Source organism: Protobothrops mucrosquamatus, unplaced genomic scaffold (assembly GCF_001527695.2).
Source record: "Protobothrops mucrosquamatus isolate PMUCROS unplaced genomic scaffold, P.Mucros_1.0 scaffold_198, whole genome shotgun sequence".
NCBI lineage: Eukaryota > Metazoa > Chordata > Lepidosauria > Squamata > Viperidae > Protobothrops > Protobothrops mucrosquamatus.
In genome coordinates, this window is record NW_015386274.1 from 1,112,049 (window position 1) to 1,129,360 (window position 17,312).

Here is a 17,312-nt window from a genome sequence, read left to right on the forward strand (position 1 = left end):
TGTTCCTAATGTATCACAGTGTGTATTTCAATGTGTAGTCCTTTGTTCTTTAAGGAGGGGAGTATAAAAACTGAAGTCTAATCACGCCCTCCTCGTTCAGAATTGCCTATCTCTAATATGCTCTGGACCTTGCGCAATTAAACTTCTCTGCTAACCCCTCCGGAATTCGTAAGAGTTCTTTCGTTTTCCACAAGAATACTGGTATAGCCACTTTTTTTTGTCAATATCTATATCTTTTAGTAGTTGTACATATTAAATTAACTCCAAACATGCCTCTGAAAAAGCTATAAATTCAGCCTCTGCAGTTGAAAGTGCTACTGAGGATTGTTTTCTAGATTTCTATCCAATTACATTGCCAGCAAATAATATTACAAAACCTGTGTTTGATTTTCTACCATTCACATCATTTGCCCAGTCATTGTCTACATAGCATTGTTATCAATAGGTTACTAGATGATCGTATCTATAACCCTAGGTCCATTGTTTCTGTCAGGGCCCACTTCAAAACCTCATCCCAAGAAAGCAAGACTCTTGCAACAATTTCTTTCCAAAAGGAACTTTTATTAGGAGAAGCTGATAGCGGGCATGATAGGCAGGAACTGAGGATTTCCTGCTCAGATCAATAGGTTAAAAGAGTCCCAAGCATAACCCCATCCCAATAGATCATCCGGTCAGTTTGAAATGGCCAATCCCCAGGTGTTAAGTCTGCTGTGGGAAAGGAGCTGATAAGGGGGTCCTTTCCCATGCTTGTGAAAATGTTGTTGGGTCTTCACACCTTCCCTTCTCCAGTGAGAGATAAGCCAGATGGCCGGAGGCACATTCCTTTCTCACCCCAAGGTAACATCAAGGGAGAGACAGTTCAAAAAGTAAGTATGTAGGAACAGTGGACAGGATACATTGTAGCAAAGCAGAATAACATACCACAGAGCCTTCCCCCTCCCCCTCAGGAGAATGGCAAAACCCTCAGAAAGAAATGAATTAGGAAAGAAATGAGATAGATCCCCCCCAGGGAAAGAATGGGTTCTGACATCCTGCCCCCCTTAGAAAAAAGAAAGATCCACCTGTAGAAAATAAAACAGAAAAAAGGGAGACAAGGATTAGTCTGGTTTATCTGGGTATGCAGCATGAAACTAGTCAGGGGGCCCTAACATGATGTTTCTGAACTTATTAATTTTAGAAAGGCAGCAGGTGTTTCCACGCTACTAGATTTTGGGTGGAACCATGATGCTTCCTGGAATCTAGGATTTCTTTTATTTCAAAATGTTGTTCACCTTCCACCATGATTGGAGGAGGGGAAGGCGACTTCTGTGAATGGGAGCAGGTCGGTCCAATTGTCCTGCTGGTAATTAATGAAACATCATAGGTACTGCTCCAGTACTGAGTTCGACCATTCAGTCCCACCATTCATCTGTCGATGATGACTAGATGACAACCCCAACAGCCCCAGGAATGCTTTCCAAAATTCTGTTGTGAACTGTACCCCTCTATCTGATATGATTCGTTGTGGGGCCCCATGAAGTCGATAAATATGCTGGATGAACAGCTTTGCAAGTGTTTTTGCATTGGGGATTTTTTGGCATGGGATAAAATGTACTTGTTTAGAGAAGAAATCCGTCAGGACCCAAACGACTATGTTCCCCCCACTTTCCAGTAACTCTACAATAAAGTCCATAGAGATTTCTCTTCAAGGCGCTGATGGGGTCGCTACTGGTTGCAACAAGCCTGGGGTCTTTCCTTGCTTTCTCTTTGCTGCAGCACAAATTGGACAACTGGCTATGTAACTTTCAATGTTCTTTTTAATTGACGGCCACCAAAACTGCCGTTTCACCAGGTGCAAAGTTTTTACGAACACAAAATGACCAGCTGATTTTGAATCATGGCATAGCAGCATGAATGTCAGTCTCTGGTTTTTTGGGATGTACAGTTTCCTCCCACCCACGGTAAACCATCAGTCATGGTGCATAGGTTCTTGTGGCTTAGGAACCATTCATTGGTTTCTATCGCTTTTTTGAATTCAATCCCTGCTTGACTTGCTAGGGACATTTGAAATTTGGCTTGTGCTCAGGCGGTGACTTGTGCTGCTAATTGCTTTGATGGCATAAGTGGGTCTGTTACTTCTGTTTGGTTTCTATTGTACTGGGGCAGTCTGGACAATGCATCCGCTAAGAAATTATTTTTCCCCGGCAAGTGCTTTAGAGTGAAATTAAACTGGTGGAAATACTGCGACCATCTCGCTTGCTTAGGGGTCAATTTCCTGGGTGTTTTTAGTGCTTCCAGGTTCTTGTGGTTGGTCCACACTTGGAAATGAATTTTGTTCCCCTCCAGGAAGTGCCAAGTTAGAAGGGCCCATTGGACCATGTAAGCCTCCTTCTCCCAAACTGCCCACCTTTGCTCTGTCTCTGAGAATTTCCTCGATGTGTATGCGCAAGGCTGCAATTTCCCTTCATCGTTCTCTTGTAATAGTACTGCCCCCACAGCCATGTCACTAGCATCAGTCTGAATCATGAAAGATTTTTCGGTGTCAGGGTGCCTTAGAACTGGTTCTGCGGAAAATAGTCTTTTTAACCTTTCAAATGCAGTTTGACATTCTACTGTCCATTTCAGTGGCTGACTCGGCTACTCAGTTAAAGACCTTTTGTCTTTAACAAGTTAGTAATTGCTAATGCGATCTGTGCAAAGGAGGGGGTGAATTGCCAGTAAAAGTTAGTAAATCCAAGGAAACTTTGCAATTGCTTCCTGGTGCGGGGCGGAGCCCATTCTAGTACAGCTCAAACTTTCTCAGGGTCCATATCTATGTCACTCGGCGAGATGCGATACCCCAGGTAGTCAATTTTTTCCTTATGAAATTCACATTTAGACAGTTTAACATACAGGTGAGCTGCCTGGAGTTTTTTCAGCCCGGTTCTGACTAATTTCACATATTCCTTTTTTGTTTTAGTGAATATGAGGATATCATCCGGGTAAACAAGCACCCCCTTATATAGGTGCTCTCGGAGCACGTCATTTATTAATTGCATGAACACTGTGGGTGCCCCTTGAAGGTCGAAGTGTAGAACCCTGAACTGGTAACAACCTAAGGGGCAGTTGAAAGCAGTTTTCCACTCATCTCCCTCTTTAATTCTAATCCAGTAATACGCCTCCCTCAAGTCCAGTTTTGAAAAGATTTTTCCTTTCGATAGGTGTGCTAGCATGTCCTTCATTAGAGGGAGGGGGTATAGGTTACTCTCGCTCACTGTGTTCAAAAAGCTATAGTCTACGCAGAGGCGAAGAGTCCCATCTTTCTTTTCTTAAAATAACACAAGGGCTGCGGTTTTGGGCTTTGCCGGCTGGATGAAACCCCTTTCCAGGTTTTTGTCTATGAACTTTTGCATCTCCTCTAGCTCCCATGGGCTCATGGAATACAGTTTTAGCTTGGGTAATTTCACCCTGGGAGGATCTCAATGGAACAGTCCATGGGTCGATGGGGGGGCAGTTCGTCAGATTTCTTCTCACTGAATATTTCAGCTAGGTCCCAGTATTCCTCTTGTAACTCTCTTTCCCCCACAGCCATTGCGCTCTCGGAGGGGCTTCCCCCATTTCGGGGGTGAGTCAGGGTTCTTACTGCCTCCCCGTCTGGGAATCTGAGCTCTCCCATCATCCAGTCCATCCGCGGTTCCACTTGGTTAGCCATGCCATGCCCAGGATAAGGGGGCATTCCATGCCAGGGGTCACTACAAACATTATAGTCTCTACACAATCCCCTATGGTGAGTTGGACAGATAATGTGGCGAGAGTAGCCAGTGTCCCCCCTGCAATGGACCCATCTAATTGACCAAATGAGATCGGTTTCTTCAGCCTCCTCACCGTAATTCCTAAATTCCCCACTAAAGTTGGGCTTATGAGGCAACAGGTGCAGCCGGAGTCTATTAGTGCTCTGAGTGCAACCCTCTTGGGGTTCTGGTGAGGGGCGCTATGAGTCCACTTACCAGAGGTTCGTCTTCCGAGTTGTCGTCTGACGAGTTGGGTGGCTCTCCCGGTGGTGTCAGAGTTCCCTTCCCCTGTTTTGATGGGGTTGGGAACTCGATGACCTCCAGGCTTTTGATGGCTGTCTCCTTTGGTTTCATCGGGGTCTTCCCAGGCTTCCCGGCCAGGACTTGGTCAGGCTTCCAGCCGGGGGTCTGCGAGCAGCACTTGGCGGCACGGTGCCCTTTCTTTCTGCATTTGAAACATCCTGTTGCCCTTGGGGTGGTTGGTGATTGCTTCGTTGGTTCTCAAGGTGGCTCCGCTGGTGATTTCCCCCAAGATCTCCCTCTGCGTCATTGTCTTCCGGCTCGATCGATCTCTGCTTCTTCGGCTAGGATGTACCAGTCTTGGGGCCGGTCTGGGTCTCCTCGAGGGATGCAGACATCATACAGGTCATAGTTCGGGCCATCTTTGAAATGCCCGATCAAGATATCTTCCAGCCAATTCAGCTTGCTGGCTAGGGCTCGGAATTCTTGGGTATATTCCGCTATGGGTCGTCACCCTTGCCTGACAGTTTTGATGCGCTCCCATGTTTTTCAATCGGCCAAGGGGTCTTCAAATCTGTGTTTGAGGGCTGCCATGAATTGAAATTCTGCGGTTCTGGGGAATCGGCATCATGGAGATCCACCATCCAGTCTGCTGTGGTACCATCCAGGGCTGCTTGCACAATACGTATTTGGCCACGATCACTGGGTATGTCACAGCCATATTCCTCCATATACTTCAACACTTGGGTCACGAAAAACCCCAGTGGTGCGGCTCCCTGCAATACTTCACTCCTAGCAGCGGGAACGTTCGGATGGATCGATGCCTCTTCTTCCACCTGTGTTGATGGCCATTTCTGTCGGCCGGAGCAGCTCCTCAGGGGGTGGCAGTGGCTGTAGCAACGGCGCTGGTGGAAGGGCCTGGGACTGCTGGTCATCTGTTCCTTCGGCTGAACCTGGGTTGGCAGTTCCCCGGCATGGGTTGGCTTTCTCCTCCTTCATGGAATAAAAGGTGACTATCAACATGTTGATGGCTTGCTCCAGGAACCAACTGGAACGGGGCAGTTGGTCATCCTCGTCTTCGCTAAGGCGAAGCGACCTCTCCATCTTGACTTTCCAGCCTGGTTGGTGACTGCTGTGTCTGAGCATCACTTTCCTGGATGTCTTCTCCCAGTCCTCCTTCTTCCCGACATCCATTGGCCACCTGGGCTTGTGGCGATGTTCCACGGCCACTATCTCGTCCGACGAGCTCGAGGATTGAGAACTGTATAGGCTGGGGTCTGCTTGGTGGGAGAGCTCTCCTCCCATGGCAGGTTCTTCCCTTTCCGTTCTGATATCGGACATTGTTTGCTTAGCCCACCGGCAAGAGTCTTCCTTCCAGGTTGACTATTACTGCTGATCCTGCTTAATGTCAGGGCCCACTCCAAAACCTTATCCCAAGAAAGCAGGACACTTGGAACAGTTTCTTTCCAAAAGGAACTTTTATTAGGAGAAGCTGATAGCGGCCATGATTGGCAGGACTTGAGAGTTTCCTGCTCAGATCAATAGATTAAGAGTCCCAAGCATAACTCCACCCCAATAGATCATCTGGTCAGTTTGAATGGGCCAATCCCCAGGTGTTAAGTCCGCTACGGGAAAGGAGCTGATAACGGGATCCTTTCCCATGCTTGTGAAGATGTTGTTGGGTCTTTGCACCTTTCCTAGCAAGATAAGCCAAATGGCCGGAGGCACATTCCTTTCTCATCCCAAGGTAATATCAAGGGAGAGACAGTTCAAAGAGTATATAGGAACAGCGGAAAGGATACATTGCAGCAAAGCAGAATAACATAACACAGAGCCTTCCTCCCTCCCCCTTGGGAGAATGGCAGAACCCTCAGAAAGAAATGAATTAGGAAAGAAATGAGATAGATCCCCCCCAGGGGAAAAATGGGTTCTGACAGTTCCTTCTACCCTTTTTATCCCTATCCAGTGTTGTTCTTTTGATGCTGATATGTGTCTACTCAAAATGCTAACTGCATTTGTTATATCAGTCCATGTCCACTGGGATAAATATAATAAACTACTGATCACTGATTGATATTTCTCTTTAGCATATTCTGTGTCATTTTTCATCTCCATATAATTCTGGAATCCTAGAACCATGGGAGTAATTACTTTGTTACATTCAAGCATGTCATGCTTCTCCAATAGCTGTTCTATCTTTTTTTTTGCTTATTATAAATCCTCCATTTTTTAGTTTTTGTATATCTACACCCAGGTAGTACTTTATCTCTCCTAGGCTTTTTAATTTAAATATCTTTTCCAGTTGTCTGGCAAAAGAGTGGGCCTGTGAATGATGTATTGTAACTATACATATATCATCTACATAGGTCAACAGCAAGCATTCTGCACCCTCATATAGCCCAGTGTATAAACAGGGATCTGCTTTACTGCTTTTAAATCCTAATTTCTTTAGAACAATTAGGCAGTAATTCCAGTTCCTAGCTGACTGTTTTACCTCATAGATGGCTTTCTTCAATTTGTATATGTATTCAAGTTGCTTTGTTTCATAGCCTGGAGCTTGTGTCATATATATCTCCTCTTCCAATTCAGAGTTTAAATATGTAGTGGAGATATCATAATGGTATATGATATAATCACGTGCAGCTGCTAAAGCTAATGCTAGCCTTATTGTTTCACTCTTAACTGTTGGTGCAAACACCTCATCATAATGAACATTTTTCTTTGCGTGAATCCCTGTGCTACCAGTCTTGCCTTGTATTGCAGTTCATTATTTTGTAACATCTTTTTATATACCCACTTACATCCCATGGCCGTTTTTCCTTCTGGTAATCTCATGGGCGAGAACACTTGATACACATCCATAGATTCCATTTCCCTATCCATGGCTTCTTTCCATTTTTCTCGTTCTGTTTTCAGTAAGGACATCATTTCTTGGTAATTATGAGGTTCGTAATGCACACTACATACTCTAACCTCACTTGTCTTGTATCTATCAGGAGGTACTCCTTTATTAATTCGTTCTGACCTTGGTAACACCTGTTCCTGTGCTTCTGTGTCTTCACTTTTCACATCAGGTCTCTCCTCCTTTATTTTTACAGTTTGTCACTTGCTACCCATTTTCTCTGATGATGGGTCTTCTGTAGTTTCTTCTCCCTGAGATCTATTACTATGTGATGGAATAAACACCTCTATGTTGGCATGTATCCTATCCCAATTACTATGTTCTGCAAAGCGGGCAGAAGGTGAACTTTCTGAGTTCCATCAGTAAACCTATATCCCTTTGATCCTGGCTCATATCCTATAAACCTCAGTTTTCTGGTCTTTTTCTGTTCTTTCTTTCTAGTGCTCTTAGGAGCACTACCAAAAGTTCTTAGTTGAGCCAATGAGGGTTTCTTACCATATAAGAGTGGTATATATGGATTGTCTGTGTCTAATACCTAGACTCCTAAGCCAACACTGAAAATTGTCAGACATAAGTTCTACTCCCATCTGTGTGCAGCTGGCATACTTTACCACCATATCTGCATTCCACAAATGTCACCCATTGTTTAAATTGTTGCAATATCTCTGTTTTGTGTTTGAGTAAATAACAAAATCCATTTCTGGTATAATCATCTACAATTACCAGAGCATACCTTGCTCCTCCAATAGATGGTACCATAGGACCTATTTAGTTAGCGTGTACTAACTGTAAAACTTTGTCTGTCTTTCTTAAGCTTTTCTCGCTAACAGGATAAACCCTAGATTTTGAATCCTTACACATGGCACAATCTAGGTACACATCACAGTTCTTCACTTTCAGTCCTTGTGCTATTTCTGGCATTTTCTGTAGCACTCTAAAGTTGGCATGACCCAATCTCCTATGCATTAGATGCACAGTTATGTGTGTGTGTGTGTGTTTGTCAGAGTACTTGCACAAACATCCTTCTGTTCTAATATGTATAAACCATTCTGTCCAATGCCCCATGCAGAAATCCTCCCACTTTTCTTGATAGTATATTGCCCTCTAGCAAACATTACTTCATATCCCTCGCTATCTAGACATGCAACACTTAAGAAATTATGGTCTATGTCTGGCACATATAACACCTTTTCAATGTTACCCCTAGTTCATAGACATTTCCTTCCCCTTCAACTGCTGATCGTTGTCTATTAGCCAGGCTGACAAAATCCTGGTTAGTTGGTCTTAAACCAATAAATGCACGTGGGTTTGCTGCAACATGCTTGCTTGCCCCACTGTCTGGTAGCCACTTGTGCATGTTTTTCTTCATTGCTGCCAGGGTGAATAATGTCCCATCTTTGGTTGGTTGTGTAGTTCTATATCCTTGTCTTGCTGTACCTGTTTTTCCTCTCTGGACAGGGTCTTTAGACATGTTCTGTAGAACCACACGCATAGCAAAGTTTTACAGTGCAAACAGTCTCAGTGTCAAGCCCCGTAGGCTCGACATTCAAGGGAGGGGGGGAAACAGCAAGACGCTGAGAGCAGCTCCGCTGGCGAACCCAGCAGAGACAACCAGCTGGGAGGTCTGTCAGCCCGTTCTCGCTGCTGCCGATCAGCTGGCCATCCGGGATGGCCTCCGTGCAGCCGCAGTACCGCCAAACAGCCAGGAGACCTACAAGACTCCAATCAGCTGGCAGCCCAGGGTGGTTTCCGCAGAGCAGGCGACCATCCATAGCAGCCCGCAGCGCCACCGGACAGCTGGGGAGCCTGCGGCTAGCTACAAGTGGCAAGGAGGCAGCACCAATGCTTCACGGACCATGGGGGTGCTCGGGGATAAGGACTTACTGGGACAGAGACAGCTCTGATGCTCCACTGAGCAACGCTGGCCGGCTGTCAATGCTGCTAATATTGTATATTCTTGCTTTGACAAAATATGCAGAACTGTCTGGTATTTTTAGAATTAATGCAGAGGAGGGAGGAGGGAAAAGCCCGCGAAAGGGAAAGGAAGAGAACATTTGCCCTTCACACTAATTGGAGAACGTAAATCATGACAGCAAAATAGGGAGTGGAAATGCTAGCAAAAATAACTGCTCGGTGGGTGGGGATTTCAGATCCTAGCATTGCCTTTCATCATGCCTGTGCCGACATTTTGTCACATAAATAGACTTTTTTAGGATAAAATGCCTGGAAGTTCTTTAAAGTGTTTCATTAGTCGGAACCATGACAACATGCTAGGACAGTGGTGGCGAACCTATGGCACGGGTGCCAGAGGCGGCACTCGGAGCCCTCTCTGTGGGCACATGCGCCGTCGCCCCAGTCCTAGGCCTTCAGCTGGGTTTAGGCCTCCGCCGCCATGTGCAAAAAAAAAAAGAGGTTCAATCAGTCAATTTCAACTTCTCGCAGGAAAAAAAAAGATTTTGCAAAGTTGGAATTGATTAAACTTTTTAGTTCCATCTAGTCTGCCGTTACCACTGCAGCCACGCCCACCCAATGGGCCACACCCAGCCAATGGGCCACACCCACCCGGCACTCGATGATGCATAAGTGGGTTTTGGGTTGCAGTTTGGGCACTCGGTCTCTAAAAGGTTCGCCATCACTGTGCTAGGATCTGAAATTCTTTTCAATCGACCTGGGGTTCTGAACTCCATCCGCTGTCTCTAGGCCTGAGAGAAGATGGTAAAAATTCAGGGAAGAAAAATCTATAATGAAACAAGTGAGCTTGCTTCAAGACCTAGCAGTGGCTGATAACCCAGAGGAGGAAACAACAGACAGCATGCTATGGGAAGATGAATTCTGGCAGACCTCCCAGCTGGGAGCAAAGACTTCAAAAGCAGAATGGTACGGGGCTAATGAATGGCCTGCTACTCAAGCTTTGAGTGAGTCACTGGAAAGATTTCATGTGAAAAGCAGAAATTGATTCCTGCAGAGAGAAGCCTATAGCCCCTCCCTCGTAGATCAGACCCTGGGTTCCCCAACCAGGGACTGCAGTCCTGAAGACAGAGGGAATCCCAGACTGAGGCCTCTGCAGCAATGGGCAGATTGGCACCCCCCACAGGTAGATGATCAGCAGCAGCTGAGCATACCACAGCTAATAGAGGCTTTGCAACAGCTTGGGGTGGTGCAGAAGCCAAGAGAGCAACAGCAGATGGGCCCACAGATGAGGGAGGTTCAGCAACAACCCCCAATCATCCAGCAACCATTGAGAGGCCTGCAGCAGCAGAGGATACAACCAGCCCCTGCAGTCCAACAGCAACTGGGAGGGCCACAGGTGTAGAGGGGAGCCGAGCAGCCGTTGCACCAGCAGCCAGGGTGGGGCCAGCAGCAACAGCCCCAGTGGGGGCCGCAACAACCTATGATTGCACCACTTTTCAGAGCAACCTTCGATGGGGACCCAGAGAAGCTGGGTTTTTTCCTCAACCAAGTGCGCTCTCATTTGAATTGCTGGGCCTATCTCTACCCGGACACGGGGGCCATGGTCGATGTCATTGCGTCCAACCTAGAGGGAGAAGCATCCGAATGGCTGAATTGTTTATGTAATGAGCAAGCCCCCGAATTGAAAGACCCCAACTCCTAGGACTGAGGGAAAGATTTGAGGACCCATCTATTGGTCTTAAAGCAAGAGAACAGATCCACAAAATAAAACGAGAGCTCCTCACCGACCAATGGTTCAAAGATAATGAAACCTCCCTAACGTGCAGGGATGGCTTGGCTTATAAAGGGGGGAAACTATATTTGCCAGAAGCCCTCCGGTCTTAATGCTCTCAAACACAGCCATGATGTAAAACAGGCTGGACACTTTGGATATTTGAAAACCCTACACCTGACCCGCCGGCAATTTTGGTGGCCGTGGCTGAAAAGGGATGTGGAAAACTATGTAAAAAGTTGTACTGTATGTGCCACAATGAAAAGAATCCCAGGGAAAACCCCTGGGTTACTGCAACCCGTGGCAGACCCTTCTCAACCATGGGAAGAAATAGCTATGGACTTTATAGTAGACCTACCTGAAAGTAGTGGACTGTAATAGACCTGTTCTTGAAGCAGGCTCATTTCATCGCCTGCAAAGGACTCCCATCTGCCCAATGACTGACCAAATTGTTCCTGAAACATATCTACCGGCTGCATGGCGCCCCTAAGAGGATAATTTCGGACAGGGGGGTGCAGTTCACAGCGAAGTTTTGGAGAAGTTTCCTTACATTAATTGGATCATCTCAAGATTTCTCATCTGCTTTTCATCCGGCCACCAATGGGGCCGCAAAAGCTGCTAACAAAATGGTGGAGCAATATCTTAGATCAGCAGTTCTCAACCTGTGGGTCGTGACCCCTTTTGGGGTCGAACGACCATTTCACAGGGGGCCAAAGTCCTGGAGCTTTTCCTCATAGAATCCTTATGAAATGCAATCCGGCATATATTTTTTTGTTTTTTTCCCCTTTTTCATGAGCTGTGCTACTCCCTCTTATTCTATTGGCTTTTGAAAGCCAATAGAATAGACTCTATTCAAGAGAGTCTATTCTATTGGCGTTCGAAAGCCAATAGAATAGACTCTCTTGAATAGAGTCTAATTATATTGGCTTTCAAAAGCCAATAGGAATTGTCCAGGCTGTCTCTGCCCTGCTGAGCCCGCCAAAAGTCCCCATCGGCAAACGTTGCTGCAAGTTGTTTGCAGCAAAGGCGAGCTTTCTGGAAGTTTCCACCCCTCCCTGCTGAGCAACTACTAAATGTAAGTAAAAGAGGGCCAGGGGTGGGAGGGCCGCCCAGGAGCACCTGGGCCTGCCTGCCGCCGCACCGAACGGGCGTTGCCCAAGGTGAGGCTAGCGGGGCAGCAGCGGGCGGTGGGAGGGTAGCTGGCGCGTGTGGGGCCCCGCGGGTGGGTTACCTCCCTTGGGCTGGGCCAGCTGGTGGCCCAGCCGGTGGTCGGCCTGTGCCGTTGCTGCCGCTTGCCATGGCCGCCCAGGAGCGCCTGGGCTTGCCTGCCACCGCACTGAACGGCTGCTCCCTTGCTCCAGGCTCGCTGAGCTAAGCTCTCCGCTCCCCACTCCCGATACCGATCAAAGTGGCCACAATGGTGCCGCACACTCAGTAACCACCCTCCGCCCAGCACTCATTGGCCACTACGCGCTGCCTGTCGGGCGCAGCGCGGTCTCATCGGGCTGCAGCGGCGGCTTGAGGCTATCGCCAGCGCCTCGTTGGCTCAGGCCGGCTGCCTGTGGTAGGCATCTGATGGTGACTCGGGGTACAGCCGTGGGCGGGGGTGTCTGCTCCCTTGCTCCGAGCTCACTGAGCTCCGATACGAATCAAACATTCCAATGCCCGCACAGTGGGAAACCGATCCGGGCACCGCAGCAGAAGCCACAAGCTGTGGGGGATCCCTGCCGCCTCCGCCAGAGCCGGCTACAACAGAGCGCCAGCCAGTTGCTTCAACCAGGCGCTGGCGGCCTCGGGATGTCCCGCCCATTGGTGACGTTGCCGTGCCATGTCCCATGATGCCAGGGAATCCCGCCCCGCCAGAGCCGGCCACAATGGAGTGCTGGCCACCTGCTCTAACCAGGCGCCGGAGAGCAGTCCTAGGGTGCGCCGAAGTCATGCACGCCGCCCGGTAGGCTGCTGTCAGCTGTTTTTCCTGCATGGCATTTCCGGCGGCTGGCTGCATCTTCATCCCGTGATTGTTTGGCTCCCTCATCGTGTCCCTCCCCGACAGAAAGGGCATGGCTCTTCATGCAGGCTTGCCCCCTTGCGGGGCTCCTGATTAACCCTGTGCTCGGGTACCCCACCCCCTGAGAAGTGTGGCAGGAAGTTCCTTTCCCAGGGAGCCGCGCGATCCTGGCGCTACCATAGGCCCCGCTGGCTGGGAAGGCGCGCCAGAGTCCCGGCTGCCGGGAAGGCGATCGCCTCACTCTTCTCCCATCGCCTGCTCTGCCCGGCTCGAGCCTGGCTGGAGCAGCGTTGGTACTTCCAAAGGTGGCCACTTCAAGGTCGCACAGGTAGCCCTCGGCCACTCCCCTCCCCACCTCCAAATCGATTCCCGGTCGGAGACAGAGAGAGGGAGGGAGGAAGAGAGGGAGAGAAAGAGAGAGGGAGAAAGAGATGGAGAAAGATAGGGAGAAAGAAATAAAGAGGAAGAGAGAGAAAGGGAGAGAGAGGGGGAGAGAGAAAGAAAGAGGGAGAGAGACAGAGAGAGGAAGGGAGAGAAAGAGGAAGGGAGAGAAAGGGAGGGAGAGAGAGAAAGAGGGAGAGAGAAAGAGAGAGAGAAAGGGAGAGAGAAAGAGAGGGAGAAAGAAAGAGGAAGAAAGGGAGAGAGGAGGAGAGAGAAAGAAAGAGGGAGAAAGAGATGGAGAAAGATAGGGAGAAAGAAATAAAGAGGAAGAGAGAGAAAGGGAGAGAGAGGGGGAGAGAGAAAGAAAGAGGGAGAGAGACAGAGAGAGGAAGGGAGAGAAAGAGGAAGGGAGAGAAAGAGAGGGAGAAAGAAAGAGGAAGAAAGGGAGAGAGGAGGAGAGAGAAAGAAAGAGGGAGAGAGAGATTAAATTAGTAACATGGTTCTTAAGTGAATCTGGTTTCCCCACTAACTTTGCTAGTCAGAAGGTTGCAAAAGGTGATCACATGACCCTGGAACAATGTGACCATCATAAATATGAATCGGTTGCCAAGCATTTGAATGTAAATCACATGACCCTGGGGATGCTGCAATGGTCATAAGTGTGAAAAATGGTCATGTCACTTTTTTCAGTGCCGTTGTAACTTTGAACAGTCACTAAGCAAACTGTTGTAAGTCAAGGACTAATTTTACGGGTTGGGGGTCACCAGAACATGAGGAACTGTATTAAAGGGTCGCGGCATTAGGAAGGTTGAGAACCACTGTCTTAGATGCTACGTTTCTTACCAACAGACGAACTGGACTGATCTCCTCCCTTTTGCGGAGGTGGCGTACAATAATTCTGTGCACAGCAGCACCGGCTACACGCCTTTCAGAGTGGCCACAGGAAAAGAGTTCAGCCCAATACCTGAGTATCCTCAGGTGCCCTCCGCTTCCCAGACACTTGACCAGTGGGTGAGGGGGTGGGAAGAAGTTTGGAGAAACACAAAAACTGCTTTTAAAAAGACTTTTGAAACCTATAAAAAGCAGGCTGATAAAAGGAGGGCTCCCCAAAGAACATTCCAAGTTGGGGAAAAGGTTTATTTGTCAACTAAATATATACGCCTCAAATTGCCCAGCAAGAAATTGGGACTAAAATTCTTGGGGCCTTTCCCCATAGTAAGGATCATCAATCCGGTCACCGTAGAACTAAAACTCCCTAGACTTTTAGGGAGAATTCACCCAGTCTTCCATTGCAGCTTGTTGAAACCTTATTGGGGCTCCACTTTAAGATCTCCCCCCCGGAAGAAGGCACCTGGGCCCCTCGTAGTTGCGGGACAGACCCACTATGAAGTGAAATGTATTCTTGACTGTAGAATCTTTAAAGGGAAATTGCAGTACCTAGTACAATGGAAGGGATACCCGTTGTCTGAAGCCACCTGGGTGAAATCTAGTGAGGTGAAAGCTGACAGGCTCATCAAAAGGTTTCATGCGAAATATCCCAACAATATTAAATCTATGGCAGTTCTTCTATTTTCTATCTATCTTCTATTTTTTGCTTCTATTAGTCCAGACAGATCTGAAACTTATTTCTGCAAAATGCAGCTCCAAAATTAATCAAAATGTAAACTAGTCAACTGCCTAGGTTGCTTACATTCAAGATTATCTTTTTCCCTATGTGTGAATCTAGACAGCCATTTCCTGTTTTCTGGAGCATGCCTTATAAGTAAGAATGTGAACTTTATGTTTACCACATCAAGCACAATAGTGTTTGTTAACTGAAGAAAAAAACCACTAGATTTCTATTTGGAAACATTTTAGATAAAAAGCCATATTACTTTCTGTACCTTTTCACTTTTTTTAACTTTAACATGAGCAATTTACAATGTGATATGTAGATCTTGCAAGGAATAGCATGATAGTTATATAATAAAATGAAAACTACAGGATCCAGATTTGAAGACTTAATGTAGTCTTTTCTATCTTGCACAGTTCTCTTGATGCATTGGTCTCTCTTGACTGAGAATTTATGGGAAACATAACCTAGCACAGTGATGGCGAACCTTTTAGAGACTGAGTGCCCAAACTGCAACCCAAAACCCACTTATGCATCGAGCTCACGGCCCACCCACACCGGGTAACCGACCCACACCGGGTAACCCACCCGCACCGGTCAACCCACCCGGACCGACGTCACCATTGCCGTCTGACCCACCCTGATTTTTCAAGTTAGTTAGTTAAGGTTGACTGCAAGATCTTTTTTTTTCCCACAAGAAGTTGAAATTGACTGATTGAACCTTTTTTTTTTTTTTTTGCACATGGCAGCGGAGGCCTAAAACGAAAAGGTTTTTATAAAACCCAGCTGAAGGCCTGGGACTGGGGCGATGGCACGCGTGCCCACAGAGAAGGCTCTGAGTGCCACCACTGACCTAGCATGTCAAAAAGGGACCAGATCATCATAAAATGGTGAACATTACAATTTGTGTAGAATGTGATTAGGAGAGCAAAAAGACTAAAGCCTTTGTGACTTCATATTAAATCATATTACTTCATTACACATTATAGACGTATGTCCAGGGCACTACGATGTCCTCCAATACCGAAGTAAAAGTGATTCCAAAACATTATGACACATAGATGAATAGTTAGATAGAAATACAAATATACGCAGAAGGACTAGGAAGAGGTCCCAAGGTCATCGAGTCTGGCTCTCAGTAGATACTTATTTATTAGATACTTCATCGCAAACAAACTAATCCCTCTTCCTCATAACTCCAATGCGCCATAGGCAGAGATGCCGATCTTACCTGCCAAAGACTGACACGGGCTCTCATTTTCCAGCTAGCAGCAATCTGCTTCTCGAAGCTATTCTGTCGGAAGGGAATATTCTTCGCCCCCCCCCCCAAAAAAACTAAAACCAATCCACCAAATTCTTGCCCAATGCTACAATCGATGTTGCCCTCTAAGAATTCAATGGCTAGTTTGCAAGGTTGCAGCAAGGGAGTCTTTGTAGCCGGTCACAGAGTTTCGTGGGGGGAAGAAAATTGTTCCTGCGGGAGGCTAATTACGTCCACACGCCACCAAGGCCTGATCTGTGTTCCTTCCTCTTCACAGGATCCGCAAAAGCCGGAACCAAACGCCACCTCTTTCTTAAGAGGCTCGCGCTTTAGCCGCGTCCTGAAAGCTCAGTAGAGAGCCTTAAAGCTTAAGATATTGATATCGTTGTCCAGATGCAGGCAAGCGACGGGAAGAGATTTTATTCGATAACGTAATAGGCTCAGGGTAGGGGAAGAGCGCCCTTCGTTTTATTTTCAGCGTTATGTTAAGGTTTCTTTATGAGGCTATCAGGAAGCGAGCTGCTGCAGACCGCCTTTACTTTTGCGTCAGCAGGATCCCCGGGAGCGAGTTGGCGGTTCTGAAGGTCAAAGTTGTGTGTTATGCAGGTCGTGATTGGCTCACATAGAGTTACAAGCTTTAAAGGGATTTAAAATTACTGTACTGCTAAAAGAATAGCTATGTTAATACTTGTAAAACATAACCGCGAATAATTTTAAAGCATTTGGGCGAATAACTTTAGACTTCAGACTGAATGTCCTTAGGTAACTCCTTTGAATGCATATTTATTTTAAAATTTGACAGCCATATTTTAACTTTTTACCAATTCTGTGTGGTATTTTAGACACTAGAATCTACAGAGATTTTAGAGATTAAAGTCCTTGTAAGGCCAAATCATATTTATTATGTTTTTATAAGTATCAATTTTTATGGGTGAAAATATTTTGAATGTAGAGATGCAACATCTATGTCATTGTGATATGTTCACCAAAACACATGGTATCTTGGCTACTGCTAGGAGACATTTTATAATGCTTAGATATATCCTTCATTTCATGCATGCTTGAGAGTATTTTAAAGGAAAATAATTCATGTTTATTTTGTTTATAAGAAACAACTGAAATTGACATGGGGCAATATATTTAGTATGACAAACTAATAATCCTCTATTAGGTGTGTGCATGTGTGTGTGTGTGTATGGATTAAGAAATAGCTCAAAATTAAATCATTGCAAGAATATAAAAGTAAATTGCTTATATTAAAGTATCAGGCATGGATATTTTATTTATAATTTATTTATAATTTAATTTATACCCCGCCCTTCTCCTCATGGGACTCAGGGCGGCTAACAGCCTCATAAAAACTACAATACAAATACAATAATTAAAAGCCGAATTAAAAAGAAATATTTAAACAGGCCGATCAATTAAAATTGTCCTTAAAAATCCCCTGAAACTTTAAAATCGTTAAAAATTATCC

General features: G+C 46.4%; 1 protein-coding gene across 1 annotated transcript in view; it reads right to left on the minus strand.

Moving 5' to 3' along the window:
* Positions 1–16,120, minus strand: part of PHKA2 (phosphorylase kinase regulatory subunit alpha 2) — a 109,190-nt gene extending 93,070 nt beyond the window's left edge. The window contains exon 1 of the mRNA XM_015825295.1: positions 15,806–16,120. The gene's annotated coding sequence lies outside the window, so the exon portion shown is untranslated. The remainder of the gene's footprint in view (positions 1–15,805) is intronic.
* Positions 16,121–17,312: the final 1,192 nt, after the last annotated feature.